Source organism: Ranitomeya variabilis, chromosome 8 (genome assembly GCF_051348905.1).
Source record: "Ranitomeya variabilis isolate aRanVar5 chromosome 8, aRanVar5.hap1, whole genome shotgun sequence".
NCBI classification, from domain to species: Eukaryota; Metazoa; Chordata; class Amphibia; order Anura; family Dendrobatidae; genus Ranitomeya; species Ranitomeya variabilis.
In genome coordinates, this window is record NC_135239.1 from 202,959,208 (window position 1) to 202,977,710 (window position 18,503).

The following is an 18,503-nucleotide window of genomic DNA, read 5'->3' on the forward strand; positions in this document are numbered from 1 at the left end:
AAAAGGATCGGCCTTTGGGAATGTGACTTGCCTTAGGGTACTGTCTCACAGTGGCACTTTGGTCGCTACGACGGCACGATCCGTGACGTTCCAGCGATATCGTTACGATCTCGCTGTGTCTGACACGCTACTGCGATCAGGGACCCCGCTGAGAATCGTACGTCGTAGCAGATCGTTTGAAACTTTATTTCGTCGCTGGATCACCCGCTGACATCGCTGCATCGGCGTGTGTGACGCCGATGCAGCGATGTCTTCACTGGTAACCAGGGTAAATATCGGGTTACTAAGCGCAGGGCCGCGCTTAGTAACCCGATGTTTACCCTGGTTACCATTGTAAATGTAAAAAAAACAAACACTACATACTTACATTCCGGTGCCTGTCACGTCCCCGGGCGTCCGCTTCCCTGCACTCCTGCATCCTGTGTCAGCGCCGGCCGTACATCAGAGCACAGCGGTGACGTCACCGCTCTGCTTTACGGCCGCGCTTACACAGGATGCAGGAGGAGTGCAGGGAAGTGGACGCCCGGGGACATGACAGGCACCGGAATGTGAGTATGTGTTTTTTTTTTTGTTTGTTTTTTTTTACATTTACAATGGTAACCAGGGTAAACATCGGGTTACTAAGCGCGGCCCTGCGCTTAGTAACCCGATGTTTACCCTGGTTACCCGGGGACTTCGGCATCGTTGGTCGCTGGAGAGCTGTCTGTGTGGCAGCTCTTCAGCGACCACACAACGACTTTCCAACGATCACGGCCAGGTCGTATCGCTGGTCGTGATCGTTGGAAAGTTGCAGAGTGTGACAGTACCCTTATACTTCTCTCTCCAACGTATGTGGGAGGAGAGTCAGCGCCTCCACTCCCACCCCCGTAAACATTAGACAATTGGCCAATATCTGTGGGTTTAGTAGGCTTTAGTGTAATGTGTATGGGGGGACCTTTACATGCTTGGCCAAGCATAAATGGCTTTCTTTTATGGGAAAAGGGGAGTAAACTTGGTGGCAGGTTATCACCTGGAGAAAACAAAAGTATTGGCGTTTTAATTAAACAGGTCCAATCCTTCTCTTCCCTAACATAATCTGTCGTGAGGCCCCCATATTGGTTGAATGGTCGCTCGACCCTGCCAAAATTGGCATGTTTGGTTTACTTTAATGTGTGTACTGCTCAGCACAGTACTTGGGCATGAGGATATTCCTGTAACTTATTTTTTTTAGGTTAAGGGATAACTTCATTGCTATGGCATGGCTGGTGATAATAACCAAGTACAGTGATGTGATTCTTGTGTCAGGCCCATAGACAATGGATGGAGCAGGGATGGGCATGCTCGATTTCCTCTTCATTCTGATGGGGATTTTCAAAGCTCTGTTCTTGAGACCACTAGGTAGCCATATCCAATTAATAGGGGATGTCTTACTATCTGGGTAAGACTCCTGTTATTTTAAGAGGAATGTCTATTTCATGCATCCTATTTAATACTGATAAAAGTAATATTTTGTGTGGGTGTCTGTATCAGGCAGAATTCGGCTGCTTGTATGGAGATCTCCTGTTAGTTACTGCCAAGACATAACCTGATATGTGCTGCTGCATAGCAGCTTTCTTATTTGTAAGTTTTTTCTCATTAATAATGATCCACTACATTTTTGGATGGATTATGCCTGGATGTGGTACTGCTTTGAGCCCATTGGTGTCTTAATATATATTGCTGCTGCTTATTCTCTGTGGTGGTAGATTTTGTTGTAGTATATAATGGGCAAGTTAAAGGGAATCAGTATCTAGTAATGATGAGCGATAGGATAAGGTGTTATCTGAGCATGCTCGTGTGCTGACAGTCTCTTCAGCATGCTAGAAAAATATGTTTGAGTCCCTGTGGCTGCATTTCTCTTGGCTGTTCAACAGTTGCGACACATGCAGGGATTCAAGCATATTATTCGAGCAAGCCGAAGACACTCGGCTAGCCACATGAGCATGCTCTGATAACACCTTTTTCATCACCTTTTTCATCGCTCATCACAAGTCTCTAGGTTTTGGCTACTCCATCTGATGTAGGGGCAGAGACCCTGATTCCAGCAATATATCACTTACTGGCCTGCTTTGGTGCAGTTGTGGCAAAAAAAATCATATTTCTCTGCTGCAAATTCAGCAGTCTTCTGAATGTAGAGCTCTGTATATACACACAGACGCACACACTACTGATTGGCAGCTTTTTCTGTGCACTGTACATAGGCAGAAAGCTGCCAATTGGGGGTGGGGTCATACAGAGCTCATGACTATGGAGGACTACATGGCAGCAGGTTTACTAGTCTTCTAATCTCCTGCTGATAAAACTGTCTCTCCAACATGCTGTCAGACTAGGTGGCAGATTCCCATTAACAGCATGTGCAGATATGCAATAGCGTTGTCACAGAAAGGTGCTACAGTTTCATATTGTAATAATTGCTACATGTTTGTTTTTAAAAGAAACATTTGTAGACCTGCTGCTATGGAAAACAATGTAACCACTACACAGGGCCTTTTTCAAGTGTGCTATCTAAGGTTATGATCATACATGGTATTTTTGATGCATTTTTTTTTTCTGCAGAAGTCTGCATTTACAGTACCAGCAAAGGCGATGAGATTTCAGAAAACTCATGCTCAGTTTTTTTCCTGTCTGAATTTGAGCACTGCAGTGTGTCAATTGTTTCAGCGTTTTTTTTTTTTTTTTTTGTTTTGTTTTAACTAATTGAAACATGAGAAGCAGCAGAAATGCACTGTACTGTAGACAGGTCACATGTCATACGCACCAAAATATGTAAAGACTGTGCAAACATGGTGGCTCACTGGTTTGCAGCGCTGGGGTCCTCGGTTCTAATCCCAAGGACAACATCTGCAAGGAGTTTTTACGTTCTTCCTCTATTTGCACGAGTTTCCTTTGGGTTCTCCGGTTTCCTTCCACACTCCAAACACAAACTGATAAAGAATCCAGATTGTGAGCCCCAATGGAGACAGTAATGTGTGTAAAGTGTTAAAGAATATGATGGCGCTATATAAGCAAACATATAAAAAAAATAGTACACTGGGCCTTTTACAATGATATCGAAGTTTAAAGACTGTATAGCTCTACAGATTTAGAAAGTTTACTAATCCAGATATTTAGTGTCTGTATTATGGTGGTGTCAAATGACCATGCTGGTATGGTGTCCGTTTGCAGATCTGATAGCACAAGGACGGCACACAGACCATTGTCATTGTGGTAGTTCATATAACCGGTAAGCGATATTATCAGTCCGTATTGACAATAATTTCAGCATGCACTAGCCTCATTGGTCTTGTGGATGAAAGTACCAGCTTCACACTGCTTGTCTACCTGTCTGCGTGTGGGCATGTGTACACAGCTGCACATTATGATCTACTGAACTAAACTTGGATCTAAATAGGCCCAGGGAACCCACTTGGTCCAGCAGAATCATCAGCGGAAGAATCCCATATGTAAGGTGGAACTTAGCTGCAAAATAATCTGATTCATTCTAAGAAACACCTATTCTGCCGTCTTGTCTTAGGGTACCGTCACACAGTGCCATTTTCATCGCTACGACGGCACGATTCATGACGTTGCAGCGTCGTATGATTATCGCTCCAGCGTCGTAGACTGCGGTCACACGTTGCAATACACGGCGCTGGAACGATAATTTCATGACGTATTTGCGATGTAGAAGCCGTTGGTTACTGTGCGCACATCGTATACAACCTGTGTCACACGATGCAATCATGCCGCCACAGCGGGACACTAGACGACGAAAGAAAGTTTCAAACGATCTGCTACGACGTACGATTCTCAGCCGGGTTCCGGATCGCAGTAGCTTGTCAGACACTACGATATCGTAACGATATCGCTAGAACGTCACGAATCGTGCCGTCGTAGCGATGAAAATGGCACTGTGTGACGGTACCCTTACTTGTTTCCACTGTTTTTGGTTAAAATGACCTAATGCTGATAATACGCAGGTGTTAATACAAGATCCAGTCACACATTTGCTATAATATGCAGTTTGAAAACCTCATAGAAATTGGAATTTGGTGTTTCCTACTATGCTACTATACTTTTCCATTTTGCATGCACGGTTGCATCATCCATGTAATTTTTATGACATGAGAAATGTGAATCTTGAGTTTTTGGGGAGGTTTTATGCAGCAAAGAAACAGGAAATTAATTTGGCCTACTCCTCATCCGACAAAAGACTTCTTGAAATTAGAAGAAAAGCATGTAAATCTACCACTTCAGCTTTCTGTATGTGCATATGTTATGGTCTGCTGTGGTGACGAGCACCGATGGCCCCCTTTATTGTTCTCATTGTAGCGGTTGCACTTCCTGCTGTTGAGTAGTTACATTTCTTCCCCTCAATGTCTTTCTCTACTAGTTTTCACCCTGTGTCCTTGTCCTACTATCCCATGCCCTGTAAAATTATATGAAATGCACGCCGCCATGGTTTATATCTTTGCACTGCTCACTCTCTGATTTAGGACTGCCGAAAAAATCTGAAAAGGCTTCAGATTTTGTATCATCATGTTTCTTGCGTAACATCTGTTATGCGAACACGCTTTTCCCATAAGCATAAATACACATATTGGTTGGTTATTTGCCATGCGTGCAGGTAATTCCCATCCCCCACCCTATTAGATATACGAGGATCAGCCTTTTTAATTGGCGGCAGGACAGATGCAGCGATGTCACACAAACAGGTTGAAGTGCTCCGCTCCGCAGTTATGTGAAAAGATCCAATTGATTAAAATTCCTCCCCGCCCCCCTACTCCTCATTCCCCAGGACTCCAACTGTGTCTCTCCCCGCATTTTATAGAGGTCACGTATGGCGCAGAGCCTCCATGATAAGACTGGTAATCGGAAATGCCTTCTCCTTACAGTACAGTGCACAGGAGGGAGGATGGGCTGTCAGGTGATGCTGTGAAAATGGAGGGGCTGTTTGTCTCACTGCGATTACATGTATGTTCAAGTAACCCCCTGACAAGAGCTGCCTTCAGTGTCCTGTCGCTATAGCAACACGGACCAAATCTTGGCAATCTCTTCGGCTTGCACTTTTTTTTTTTGCATTGATTTTCAGGGTAGATGAGACCCACACCACAACTCCTTGTCGCTCTGTCGACTCTGCATAATCTAGTTTTTGCATTATCGGTTGCAGTTGTAACAGGAATATTGCATTGTATTGAAATTAATTCTGCAAGCTTTAGTTAGCGCAAAGTGTCGCGTAGCTAAGAAAATGGTCAAACAGAATTTTAAGCGTGTGGGTATAAGTCATAATCTTATTTCAGTTGTAAGGTTGTATAAATGAGTTTTGGAATTTTGTTTGATTTCATATGGTTTTGGTTTTTTCCCCCTTAGAAACATTTCTCTATGTGACTGGTATTAGAAGCTGTCGGTAGCTCTTTGCACTATAGGAGTGCTCAAATAAATATAAGTTTAATGATATAGACACGTTTGACAATTAATATATGCATTTTATATTATGCAAGAAGGGAGGCTGTATGGGCTTGCACGTCGTGCTGGGCGGAGGAATGATTAGATTGAGGTCGCAGAAGGGATCACCAGAGCAGTTATCCATTATATTTCTGTACGTGTTTGGAACAGAAAGCAGCCAGTGAACCTTCTTCTGCTGCAGCCCGTGCTGCGTTTTTCCTTGAGAAATAAGATTAATGCTTTGTGCATCTCTCGGACAGAAATGGGACAGCGCAGGGAGAGGGATGATGATTCTAGAAGTTGCCTGACAGTGATTCATGAACGAAGAAGTTCACCGCGCTGAAGTATTTGGTGGATTTAAACGTAAAAGCTGGAAAAAAAATCATACACTGCTAATCTCCATTTAGAGAAATGGTCCTCACTTGGAGACCACTTATATCGGAGGTATAAGAAGTCCTCATTCATACTGCCGGTTCGCTTTTTACTCCATATGCTCTATACCTGTTATAAAAAAGATTTAAAATAATTTTCACTACAAGAATATGATTAGGAGATTGTCTGACTTTGGAAACTAGTCTTAGAGCTTGTTCACATATTGAGTTTTTACTTTGGTTTTATAGTTATCAGCAAAGTGATTGAAACTTTTAAAATCTCATGCACATGCTGCTTAATTTTTCTTTACACGTTTGAGCTTTCAAAGCATTTTTTTTTTCCAAATCTGTCATGTCAATTCATTTCAGCGTTTTTGCAGCTTTTTTCACCCATTCAGATGAATGGGAAAAAAAACCTGAAAAATTTGCGTGAAAAAAGAAACGGCTGTTTTCCTTTTCACACAAACCAGCTCTAAACGACTGAATACATACGCGCTCCTGCCTAGCCAACACAACTGTATGCAGAGAGAACGGTCGTTCATAGCATTGTTTTGTCCCCAAACATATGATGCTGGCAGCACATTCCCTGTTCATCTGGGGTGGTGTGATGTACTTGCCCATGTGACTAACTGCGACTAATCGGCAGCATATCTGCACGGGACGATGATTGGAAACAATAAAACGCTTATTTGCTAATTACTAACCAATATGTAAATGGTCATGAGATGGAAAGCTATTGATTAAATATTGGAGGGCTGCTTCCTGGAAATCTGACTTTTCAGAATGTGCTTTATGAAAATCTGCTACAAAAAAAATCACTCAAGATATTTTATCACATTTCTACATATTTTTTTTCTATTGTTTGGGCGGAATAACTGTCTCCGCCACCAGGCACAATTTGTTAACCTGACTCATCTGGTGTCATCTGACCTCTTCAGCCGCTGTTTTTATGCTGACCCTGCTTTTATCGCCAGTTAGGTTTATTTTTGTTATAAATGTTAAAACAAGCAACTATACTTTATACCTCCTGTTAAAATTTCTCTCCATTCTTAACATTGGTTCTGCTTGTTGCCTAGGTTACCGGCCACTGCTGCATTGTTACAAGTGGCCGGTCTCCTAGGCAAGGAGCGTGCTGTGCTTATAAGCTCTTTACAACGGAGATTCTAAACGCTGTACTGAACCTGGCCGGATCCAGCCAGCGTCAGTGCCTCGTGTCCCTCAGACCAAAGCTGTCTCTACTCTGGCAGCATGGGTGCCCTGCGTCACCAAGCTGCAGGTCTGTACTGTCAATCACTCAGCGAGCAAGGAGCCTGGGAAACTATGTACTCTTGCTGTTGAAGTTGAAAAAACGCCCGTTAACTAAACCATTATTTGTAGATCCACCAAGCCAATCTCAAGGTTACGGCTGGTCAGATGGGGCTCACCACTTCTGATTATTTATAGTGTTACCTGTGTTGTACTTATTTTAGGATTATTAAGGTACTGGTTCCATTAAATCCACTTGGTGATGCCAGGTGAAACCCACATCACCTTAGACATCTGGTTATGAAGTCATGCAGTCTGCTCAAAGACTGGATATAGAAAGGTTACCTAGAAAGGTAAATACACAGGGTAATGTTTAGCTGCCAGTCTGACCTTCTATCGACTGGCAAACATGCCAATACCGGCTGGAGACAGGAAAAACCTGTGTATTTTAGCATTGGGGAAAAAGCAAAATGTCCCGCAATGGAATGCATTTTGTGACTAGTAAGTTTGCTTGGCCAGCCAGCCACTCACTACTTGCTTGTCCTGCAGATCTTGTACAATTTACAGCTGGGAAATGTCTTCCAAAGGAAGTAGAACAGGAAGATGGTCATGTACCTCTGATTGACAGGCTGTGTGGGGGAAGTGCTGCCTGATGGTGGAAATGGCCTTCACACACAAGTGCTGTGCAGAGACCTGCAAATTGTCAGCTTCTTAGCGTAACTTTAAAACTTGTATAAAACAATAAATGAGCCAATATTTGCCCTATCCCATGAGCTAAATGATTATAGCCTTCCATGGTGCACATATACAACTTCGGTGTAAAAACCTTGCACATTGTACACATTTATACCCCCCTCTTATAACAGGCAAGCACAAGGTGTCTATAATCTTACACGGGATTTATATGGCTTTCAGCAGGATATCTATTCTGCATTAGGGAATCGGGGTGATGATTTATTGGTGAAGCTTTATGCAGGATAGTGCTGAATTGAGACACCAAACGTCTGAAGATAGGTCAGTAAACCATTAGACTTGTCTAACAGGCCCTCCATAATTCGTGGGCACAGAACGATTTGTAATACGATTGTTCTGTGCCCATAAGATATCATTATCGGCAGCACATCTGTTTGCACATGGCAATGTTCTGCTGATAATGATTTTTATGCTGACATAAGATCCCATCACCCAAAGAATGAGTGTTTTGCTCGTTATGTGATTACCTGCATCTTTAAACAGGCTGATAATTGGTGAAAGACCGTTCTAACGAATGCTAGTTCACTGATTATTGGCCTGTGTAAAGGGGCCTTAAAGTTACCCTCAACTCTGGCACTGAAAATTTACTATCATGTGTAGTCACTTTACCTAGTGCCCTCTGTTTGCCTCCAACACGGAGACCAGTGTTCTGGTCCCTCTGCATCCAAGATGGACACAAGTCTGAAGCACGTCTTCAGCACAGGAAAGGCAGGTAAAACATATTTCAGCTTTGCCACTGCCTTCCCCATGCCATTACGGCATCAATATGTGACGTAGACAAAAGGAGGGCACAAGTAAGGTCGGGGTCACACTTGCGTGTGCACTGCAAGAAACTCGTGCATCAATACCTGGCACTGCTGCCGGCACTCGGGGCCAGAGCGTACGGCTGCATAGAAGTACATACAGCTGAACGATCCGGTCCTGAGTGCTGGCGGCAGTGCTGGTTATTGATGCGAGAGACCCGCTCAAGTTTCTCGCATTGCACACGTAACTGTGACCCCGGCCTAAGGGTGACTATTAGGACTCGTTTGGATGTCCGCCATTCTTCACTTAAATAGAAACACACCATCTGTTGTTGATCTGTTTTGGATCCATGTTTCTTAAGTGTTTGGTACCTTTGTCTTTTTTTTTACCATCATTGTTTTGTTGGTGATTTTCACTGTTGAAAAATATACATTACTGGTAATTACAAACTTCACACTAATGCTACTCATGTGATTTCCATGATCTTCACAGACCCGTAGACCTGTACAGGTCGTTTGGATCCATGACTTGGAATAAAAACAGACATGTCGCTGTGTTTTTTTTTTTTTCTTTTTTGTAGACTAACAGATTCTCAAAAGAATAGACTACGGTATAATGGGGAGGTGTTCTAACCTTGAAAAACGCATGAGACAATGGTGATTCTCTGACGTATGAATGATTCCTTTAGGGTATGTGCACATGATCCGTAAACACTGCGGGTTGGATTCTGCGCACTTGTGCAGCGTCCAACCTGTAGCATCCAGATGTTACAGCGTAATGGTTGGGATTTAAAGATATCCTATGTCCACTGAGTCCACAGATGCCCGCGGCTCACCCGTGGAGACGGACATTTGGCGTGTCTCTCCAGACCGCAGCATGTCTATTTATCTTGTGGAGATGCGAGTGTCCACAAGATAAATTTCACCCTAACAGCATTGGAATCCACCTGCGTTCAATAGCCGGCAGCGTTTTGGATGCAGCGGACATGCGCTGCTTCCAAAGTGCTCCCAATTCCTGATCGTGTGCACATACCCTAACGGTAGGTTCACATTGCATTTGGGCGATCCGTTTAATGGATCCGTTACTTAGCGTCAGTAACACTATGTAACGGATCAGTTAACGCGCCCATAGACTTCAATTATCGTAACGCATGTCAAAATCGGCATGCGTTACTTTGTGACACACCCTCAAATGCTTTCTACCGCGTTTTCGGGTACGTTAGGTCTAACGCTCAGCGAACGGACGCATTCTCGGTGCATAGACCTCTTGCTAACGCATGCCAGCGCAATTCTACCATGCTTTAGCGCAATCGTAGAAAAAAGAGATTTGAGCATAAGCGAATCCGTTAAACGGATGGCACTAACGCGTTGTGAACCTTGCCTAAAGGTACCTTCACACTAAACGACTTTGCAGCGATAACGATAGCGATCCGTGACGTTGCAGCGTCCTGGATAGCGATATCGTTGTGTTTGACACGCAGCAGCGATCTGGATCCTGCTGTGATATCGCTGGTCGTTGCTGAAAGTTCAGAACTTTATTTGGTCGTCAGGTCGGCGTGTATCGTCGTGTTTGACAGCAAAAGCAACGATGCCAGCAATATTTTACAATGGTAACCAGGGTAAATATCGGGTTACTAAGCGCAGGGCCGCACTTAGTAACCCGATATTTACCCTGGTTACCATTGTAAAAGTAAAAAAAAACACTACATACTCACCCTCTGATGTCTGTCACATCCCCCGGCGTCCGCGCTGCTGCTCAGAGCTTCCTGCACTGAGTGTGTCAGTGCCGGCCATAAAGCAAAGCACAGCGGTGACGTCACCGGTGTGCTCTGTACTGCCGACGTTTACACAGTGCAGGGAAGCGGACGCCGGGGGACGCGAATGTAAGTATGTAGTGTTTGTTTTTTTACATTTACACTGGTAACCAGGGTAAACATCGGGTTACTAAGCGCGGCCCTGCGCTTAGTAACCCGATGTTTACCCTGGTTACCCGGGGACTTCGGCATCGTTGGTCGCTGGAGAGCTGTCTGTGTGACAGCTCTCCAGCGACCACACAGCGACGCTGCAGCATCGTTGTCGATATCGCTGCAGCGTCGTTTAGTGTGAAGGTACCTTAAGAGTTGAGTAAAAAGATAGACTTCGGTCAAGATCCCTTCATATCTCCTCTTATCCAGTATCAATCCCAAGTCCCTTTTCTGAATAATGGTAGTAGTTACGGTGACGCATACATGATGTTGTGCCGGGCCTGCTAATCAGAATAGGTGCGAGGTAATGCCAGCGGTTAAGAGGGGTTCATGCCATTGATCTGGTGGCCATAGCAGAAGGTCCTTTAAATCTTTTTGCTTAAGTACAGTTGACTACCGTATACATGATAGGTGTAGTAGCTTTTCAGAGCCAGAGTGGTGGAATGCTTTAAGGTGAAAAGAGTGATTGAAAATGTAACCCTTAGGGCATGTGCACACGTAGGAAAAGTGATGCAGAATTTTCTGCACAAAATCTGCATCTCTTGGCAGAATCCGCAGCCGTGGTTTTTGTGCGGATCTGCCGTGGATTTTGTGCAGTTTTTGCCACTGCGGATTTCTATCATGGAGGGGTGCAGAAACGCTGCAGATCTGCACCAAAGTGACATGCACTTCTTTTAAATCCGCAGCAATTCCGCACTGGTTTTTCTGCACCATCTGCACAACTTTTTTTTTTTTTTACATTGATTTACATGGTACTGTAAATCACAGTGCGGATCTGCAGCGTTTCAGCGCGGAAAAATCCGCTGCGGATCCGCAGCAAATCTGCATCTTGTGCACACAGCCTTATGGTTGCTACTCAGGTTTCCAGTCACAGGATTGTCACACTGCACCCACGGATGGGGAAAGGTTTCAGAGGAGACAAAGCTTCACTGAGGAGGCCTGGAGTCTGCAGGGTTATTGATACTGCTCTTCTGTCTGCTCTCTGCTGCTTTACACCAGGATTGCATCATCCATAATGAAGCCGCCAAATCCTCTGCTGTACAAAGGAGGAGGCAGACAAGGCCCTGACTCTCTCTTTGGGAGGCTTCTCTCCTCTTCATGCCTCTTTCTGAAACCTCGCTGAAGCCTGGCTTTTTCCTAAGAAGTCACCTTTTGTTCTGTAGTCATTTAACTTCTTGTCACCCACCCCTTCTGCTTCCTTCCAAACCATATTCCTATTCCTCACTTCCTGTTAACCCTTTGCAAGCTGCTCTAATGGACCCCGAAACGTTATTTTAACATTGAACCTAAAAATAAATCGACTGTGATGTAATCATCTGCCTTTACCTTTCTCTGTAATGTTTTTGTTTAATGGATCTGTCAGTAAAACCTACGCACCGTTTGGATCAGTCTTCTTACAGCATAGAATATTTTTTGCTTTGATTGAATAGCTAAGCCAAGGCTATCCGTTTGCTACTATTGAAAACTAGAAATCTTCTGATTAAACTTTTAATCGGTTGCCAAATATGACTATGGATTTGCCACATATGAAATCTGCAGAAAGATCGTAAACCAGATGGGTGGGTCCGATATAATGTGAACAGAATCTTAATGGGAGGCTATATTGGGCTACGTTCACATTAGCGTTGTGCGACGCAGCGTCGGGCGCCGCTGCGTCGCCGCATGCGTCATGCACCCCTATATTTAACATGGGGGCGCATGGACATGCGTTGTGCTGCGTTTTGCGACGCATGCGTTTTTTTGGCCGCAAGCGTTGGGCGCAGAAAACGCAGCATGTTGCATTTTTTTTGCGTCCAAATTTCGGCAAAAAAGGACGCATGCGTTGCAAAACGCAGCGTTTTTGCGTGCGTTTTGTTGCGTTTTTGTTTGCGTTGTGCGTTGCGTCTCCGACGCAACATCGCACAACGCAAATGTGAACGTAGCCTTAAAGGGGTTTATCGGAATTGTAGCACATATGGGCGAATGTAGTGTCTGGAAGGATGCTTCTATGCTTTGCGCAGCAGGTATTTTACCATGGATGTAGGAAATTGACTGTTTTTCTATAGTGAGATTCAACACTTGATGGGATGTGGGCAATGTTTGGTCCAGTAGAAAGTGGCCCAGCATGCCAAGTTGGTTTAGTGTGTGTGGTCATTGGCCTGGAATAGGTCAGCCGTCCTTTATGAAGGGGAATATCATAGTTTTCAAAGGTTTAAACACATGTCTATGTATAGAGCAAAACCTGATAATTCTCACCCACACGAATAACAAAAAAAAGGCATATCTTGTAACGTGGTCTAAAAATGTCTGTTGCTTGCATGTATTTTACAGTAGGAGCAGGACTGATAACAGATAATTGGGGGGAAAAAATGGAAATCTGGTGGCATAGACAGGTTCAAGCAAATTGCAAGGATTAGGATGACGCCTGTTTTCACACTTCTGCACTCACACGGATGAATAGTGTGCACCAGTTTATTATATATTGTACCCACTCTTTTGTGTTTAATGTGTAGTTTCTGGTCTTTGCCATTAACCAGACAAACCCAAATGATCCAGTAAACGTTTTACACGTCTGGTTATGCTGTTTTACTTTGTGAGGTGCTGGTGTTTCTATGTGGCCGACATATGACGAACTGGACTTTTTAGGGCATTTAGATGATCATTTGTATGTAGGTAGGGCAGAATAAACATGGCTGCACCTAGCAGAGACTATAATCTAGTAATGAGCTTTGCTTCTGCCCAAAAGGAGCCTGTTACTAGGTATATGCTGGCTCATCATTAAAGGGGTTTTGCACTTAATTAGCAATAAAGCTCCATGGTCGCAGGGAGGTATAATAAAAAAAAAACCCCACATACCCTGCTGCTTCTCCCATTTCGCCTTTGTCTCCTGATAGACTATTTGCCCCGACATCATGTGACTTCTACAGCAAATAGCTACTGTTGATCGGCTGCAGCCTTCTCATTTTATATGAGCAGGAAAAGAGCACAGGTTTCTTGTGGCCGCCGATTGGCTGCAGCCATCACGTGACTTTAAATCCCTCCGCCCCTTCCCTGGATTTTGACACAGTTTAATGGGATATAGCTGCAGTATCAGTGGAGCGCCCCCTGCCTGGTGGGGAGTATAGTGTTGTGTGTTTTTTTTTTGTTTTTTTTTTAATAAACACTCCATCTGGCACATGAAGCTTCATTGGGAATGTGGTTGAAAACCCCTTCAAGACAACTATCTACGTTGTAGATTAAACATTGATTTTCGCAAAACTACAGTAAGCGTATAGCTGTATATATAATCTAAAAAGACCAAATGCGATGCAGCACTAGCTAACCGATGTGTGGGTGCAAAGCGTCCCAGGCAAAGCCCAATCCTATAGATATGTATAAAAGAAGCAATAGCAGCACTCCAATTCTTTGCCATGTTGGGCGAATAAACACCATCATTTTTTGGTGAAATGGAGGCTTCCAAGCGGATGGCACCTGATGAATGGGACATTGATTCTCATTAATGCTCAGACATGAATTATTTGCACTGAGTCATATTGAAATTGCAATACATACGTTAATAGCATTTTTAAGTGCTTTTTCAGGTGCAATCTGCCTGAAAGTGACGTGTGCACAAACCCTACAAAAGTCCAGTAAGTGACCCACCGCTCAGAATCCGGGTCTATGTTGCTACTTTATGCTGCCCCTCATATTGAGAAGTATAAGCCTGGTGACCGAGTCCCTTTAATGTCGCTTTGACATGGCAGTTGCATAGATTCTCAGAAATGCTAACGAAGCAGCCAAAATGTTGCTATGTGTGGACTCAACATCGCTGCATTTGTGGACTCGTGCCAGGAGCTGTGGTGCCATTGTGCCTGGAAATGTGATTCTGTCACTTGGTTGTTTTCCAAATGTCAATGAAAGTTGTTGCTGCTGATCAGGTACAGAATTAGTTTTCCAGGCTCTCCATTGTCTACAACATTTATGTTTCCAATATGTCAACTCATCCAGACTTGTCTATAATCTGTTATTCTTCAAAGTTGGCGGTCCTTTCTTTGTTCCTGATCATATAACTTGTGACTTTTGTCTCTGGCACTATAGTTTATTTCATGTCTAGGTTCTTCCTTCCATAATTTGAGGGAAAACCAACCCAGGCCTAATACACAGAACTCGCTACAATTGCATCGCCTGCACTGATACAGTGGTCCGTAGTGGCCTGGATGCAATGGTAGGCCTCCTCGCAGACAGCGGTTTTCAGTCAGTGAGCGTTAAGGCACAAAATATATTGGAAAGTTGCTGGATGTTTAAAACAATGACCTCTGTGGTTGTCTCCTTTGGGAATGCCCTATTAGAGCATATGAAAGTTAGAATTAGGACTGTAGCTAAAACCAATAGGTGACTGACAATTTTTTTTTTCTAAAAATCTTTGCTGGCGGAAGCAAAGCAAACTGGAGCCAGACGTTCATATGAAAGGGTTCTTCTCATGATCGTCCTCCAGGAGCGCTCTGCTTCCTCTCTTCCTAGCATCCTGCACTCCAGAATGATTGATAGTTCGGACCAGCGGCTTTGTCGCTACTCTGGCGAAAATAGTGCGCTCTCCCATGTTGCAGGAAGAGGCAGCTTTAACTGGTCTAAGAAACAGGCCATTTCTGTTATTTTGTAGAGGTGGCCGGGAACCTAGGCAACGAGCTGTAAACTATAAAATTAAAAATCCCTCTGTTCTTGAAAATGGGAGAGTACTTCCTGTGGACGGTATATTGCAGTGTTGCTTGTTTTTACAAATATGTTGCAACTTTTCCTTTTTAAGGATAATCCAACTCATGTGGTTTGTATCCTCTTATGTAGAATGAGCAGTTTAGTCACTTGGCTGTAGGCAAATAAAACAGTGAATTTTAACAAAATTACACTAAGTATATGTGCACGTGGCATATTAAAGACCCCAGCTGAGGTGTTGATGCTGCAGGTGCTTCTTTTGGAGTCTTTTTGGTAGTTTTTGGCAGAAATCTGCCTTTATTGTCCACATGGTAAACTTATGTCCGGCAGCAGTGGCTTCTTCCAGGTCATATCCGTTGATTGCCCGGGTCACGAGGCTGGATCCTTGGTTCTCAGCTTATTGATCTTGTGGCTGAAATGCAACTTGAAAGAGGATATGTGATTAAATGAATCCATTATGTATTTTTTCTCCTGATTGTACAGGTTCAAGTAATTTCCATTTCCCAGTTTATTCATGCGCTGGAAAAAAACAACCCAAGCAATCTCCTAATTACAGCATAATAGACACAGCGCACATGAGGCTTGTGTGCTATGAAATGTCCTATAGAGATCACAGAAAGCCTAGGTATTTCAGATAAAGGGTGATGGATGTGACAGTGCTGCGTATCACACTTTATGATATGGGGGTATGTTGTGTGTACTTGTGCCTTGCTTTCTGCACATTTTTTTCTTTTCCAGTGCATCATTTGGTATTCAGCCACAGAGGGATTTACTGACCTTTACCATCCAGGTTGATGTGAAATCGTTTTCTTCCTGGATTGGTATCTTTTAAAGCGCCAGGCTCTTTTTCTGCAGTGGGAAAATAAAGCGACAGCGCATGGTTAATGACTCCTGCATCTATATTCTGACCCGTTCTTGCACATTGTCGTATCCAGGGGTCTTTGACTAATGCAGAAGTTGCAGGAGCCCCACCTGCCGCCTTTACCATTCTCTCTTCCTCTGTTATCGGGAACCTATATACCTTTTTATCCATTTGTTATTTTATATAGGCAGACTTAAAAACACTAATGCACAGCAGTTCTTCTTTTTTTTTTTCCCCTCTCCTCTTCCTTCTTCCCCAATCCCACACACTGCTGGAGAGAACGTGTTATGATATGAAACCATTTGAGTATATCTTGGTAGTAAGAGAGCACACAAGGAAGAGAGGGTGTGACGCAGCTAGGGAGAATAATCTTTCTACGTGGTAATCCGAGGGACGCCTCTGGTAGTCATCTCACTCTGCTCTCTAATATGTCACACAAGCCATCAGAGTAAAAAATATTATTTATCTGTCATGTACTGTACATGAAGGTAAAATTAGCCATAAAGGTTATTCATAAAATCTTCCATATTAGTGCAAATGCTAAAAAAAAAGTATATGATGGCCATTTACATATTTCCCCCCTTGTGATCTGTCACTTACGGTATTTCTTTTTCTTTCTTTTTTAGCAGACTTCCAGAGAACGCTGGGAGAAGAGATTATTGGACCCTCACGGCCACGTGCCAGTCTAAAGGTAAATATTCTGTATTGTCCATTTGTGACTGGTTTGGTATCATTGTACTATAATGCGTTGCAGGCCTCTCATGGGTTAAAACAGGATCTCGTTTTCTTCTGGAATGAGATATTCCTTTTTTAATTGAGCCACATAAATGGCAGCGAATCCTCCGCGGTAAGATTTGGGGTCAATAGCATTTTCTAGCCACACCAAGGTGTCTGATAAATCACAGCGCCTCCTGGGGACAGGATGAGGGAGGCAGTCCAGCCCTGTCTGCCATTAGCACAGGCTGACAGCGGTTGCTGCAAATCTCACTATTGATTTAGGACGGGGCTGGGAGGTTAGGACGTGCTCGCCTTGTTAGTGCCGGGAGCCTTGCTGCAGAGTGCCAGCTGTGGACAGAAGCCGAGGAGGGGGAATCGATAGCGAGAGCACAAGTGATTTGGTGCATATTGCAGGAGACAGTAAAGAGATCTCTGTAATGTGCACTGCATTAAAACAAAAGTGCTCAATGGAATTTATATTTCTATTTTATGTTTCCATGTCCCATGTAAGATAAAATTACAAAATTATTTTTCAGCTCTAATATGGTCTATCTACAACTGAGGAAACCTGACCATCCAATGTTTATCTCTTTCATATGTTATATAGACCAGGGGTACCCAACTTATCGCTTTGGAACAACAACTCACAGTATGCTGGGAATTCTAGTTTTGCAACAGTTGAGAACTACAGATGTCATATTGTGGTTCCTTCTTTTTAATGAAGAGACCCAGCTGGTGTAAGGAGGCTTGTGTACAGCAATGCTAAAAGGGGGGACTGAAAATGAACTCTTCTCTATTGTTATATTAGCCAAACTAGATAATTCTGGAGAAGGTGAGACGCCCAGCGATAGAGACCAAACATTGGAGTAGGGTAAACCGGTTCATCAAACGTTTAGGCTTTCCTATACACACAAAACCACATTTCTGGAAGTCCATATTATTGCAATGCAATTTTGGACGTACCTGCTTTAGTGCAAGCTTGTGACTTAAGGATTGAAGAGGGTAGGGTGAAAAAGGGAGTACCGTATTTTTCGGACTATAAGACGCACCGGACCATAAGACGCACCCCAAATTTGGGGTGAAAATTGCAGAAAAAAAAATATTTTTTTATAAGATGGGGGTCCGTCTTATTGTCCGAATTTACAGTATCTTACCTGAGGGCTGGCGGTGGCAGAGCAGGGTCACAGGAGGCATGGTGTCGGCAGAGGTGGGGTGATGCGGTACGGCGTGCACCTGAGCAGGGTCCCGTCCTGACGCCATGGCCTGATGTGCTGGGATGAGGAGGCGCTGGGATGAGGAGGCGCTGGGATGAGGAGGTCCTGGGATGAGGAGGTCCTGGGATGAGGAGGTCCTGGGATGAGGAGGTCCTGGGATGAGGAGGTCCTGGGATGAGGAGGCGCTGGAATGAGGAGGTATAGTGTAAGAGGGGTCCCTTTCCCCGGTGAGGTGATGCAGCAGCCCGGTAATGCAGCAGAGCCGGGTGAATCCTGTTATTAATAACATCAAACTTAGATGCCGCGCTACAAGGGGATGCTACTACTTCGTAGAGCAACACAAATAATGCAATAAACAAATCCTAAGGTGAGTTACCTTGTGGCCGTCACTGATGTGTCCCCGTAAGGCAGTGGGCTACTGTGATAACTGTGTTCTCCGTGCTGATGAGAGCAACGTTCCTCAGACAACACAGACAAGGGAGCGTCCTCCCAGTCTGTAGAAACCCCTGCGCGCACGCTGCTGA

At 44.0% G+C, this 18,503-nt stretch overlaps 1 protein-coding gene across 5 annotated transcripts in view; it reads left to right on the top strand.

Moving 5' to 3' along the window:
* The window catches only part of SETD5 (SET domain containing 5), an 87,654-nt gene that overhangs the window by 29,117 nt on the left and 40,034 nt on the right, over positions 1-18,503 (top strand). For 3 of the 5 annotated variants that reach the window (XM_077276288.1, XM_077276293.1, XM_077276290.1), the window contains one exon: positions 16,675-16,739. The gene's annotated coding sequence lies outside the window, so the exon portion shown is untranslated. Of the gene's footprint in view, positions 1-7,068; positions 7,090-16,674; positions 16,740-18,503 lie in introns of those variants that run through there. The other 2 variants (XM_077276292.1, XM_077276291.1) reach the window with 2 other exon arrangements.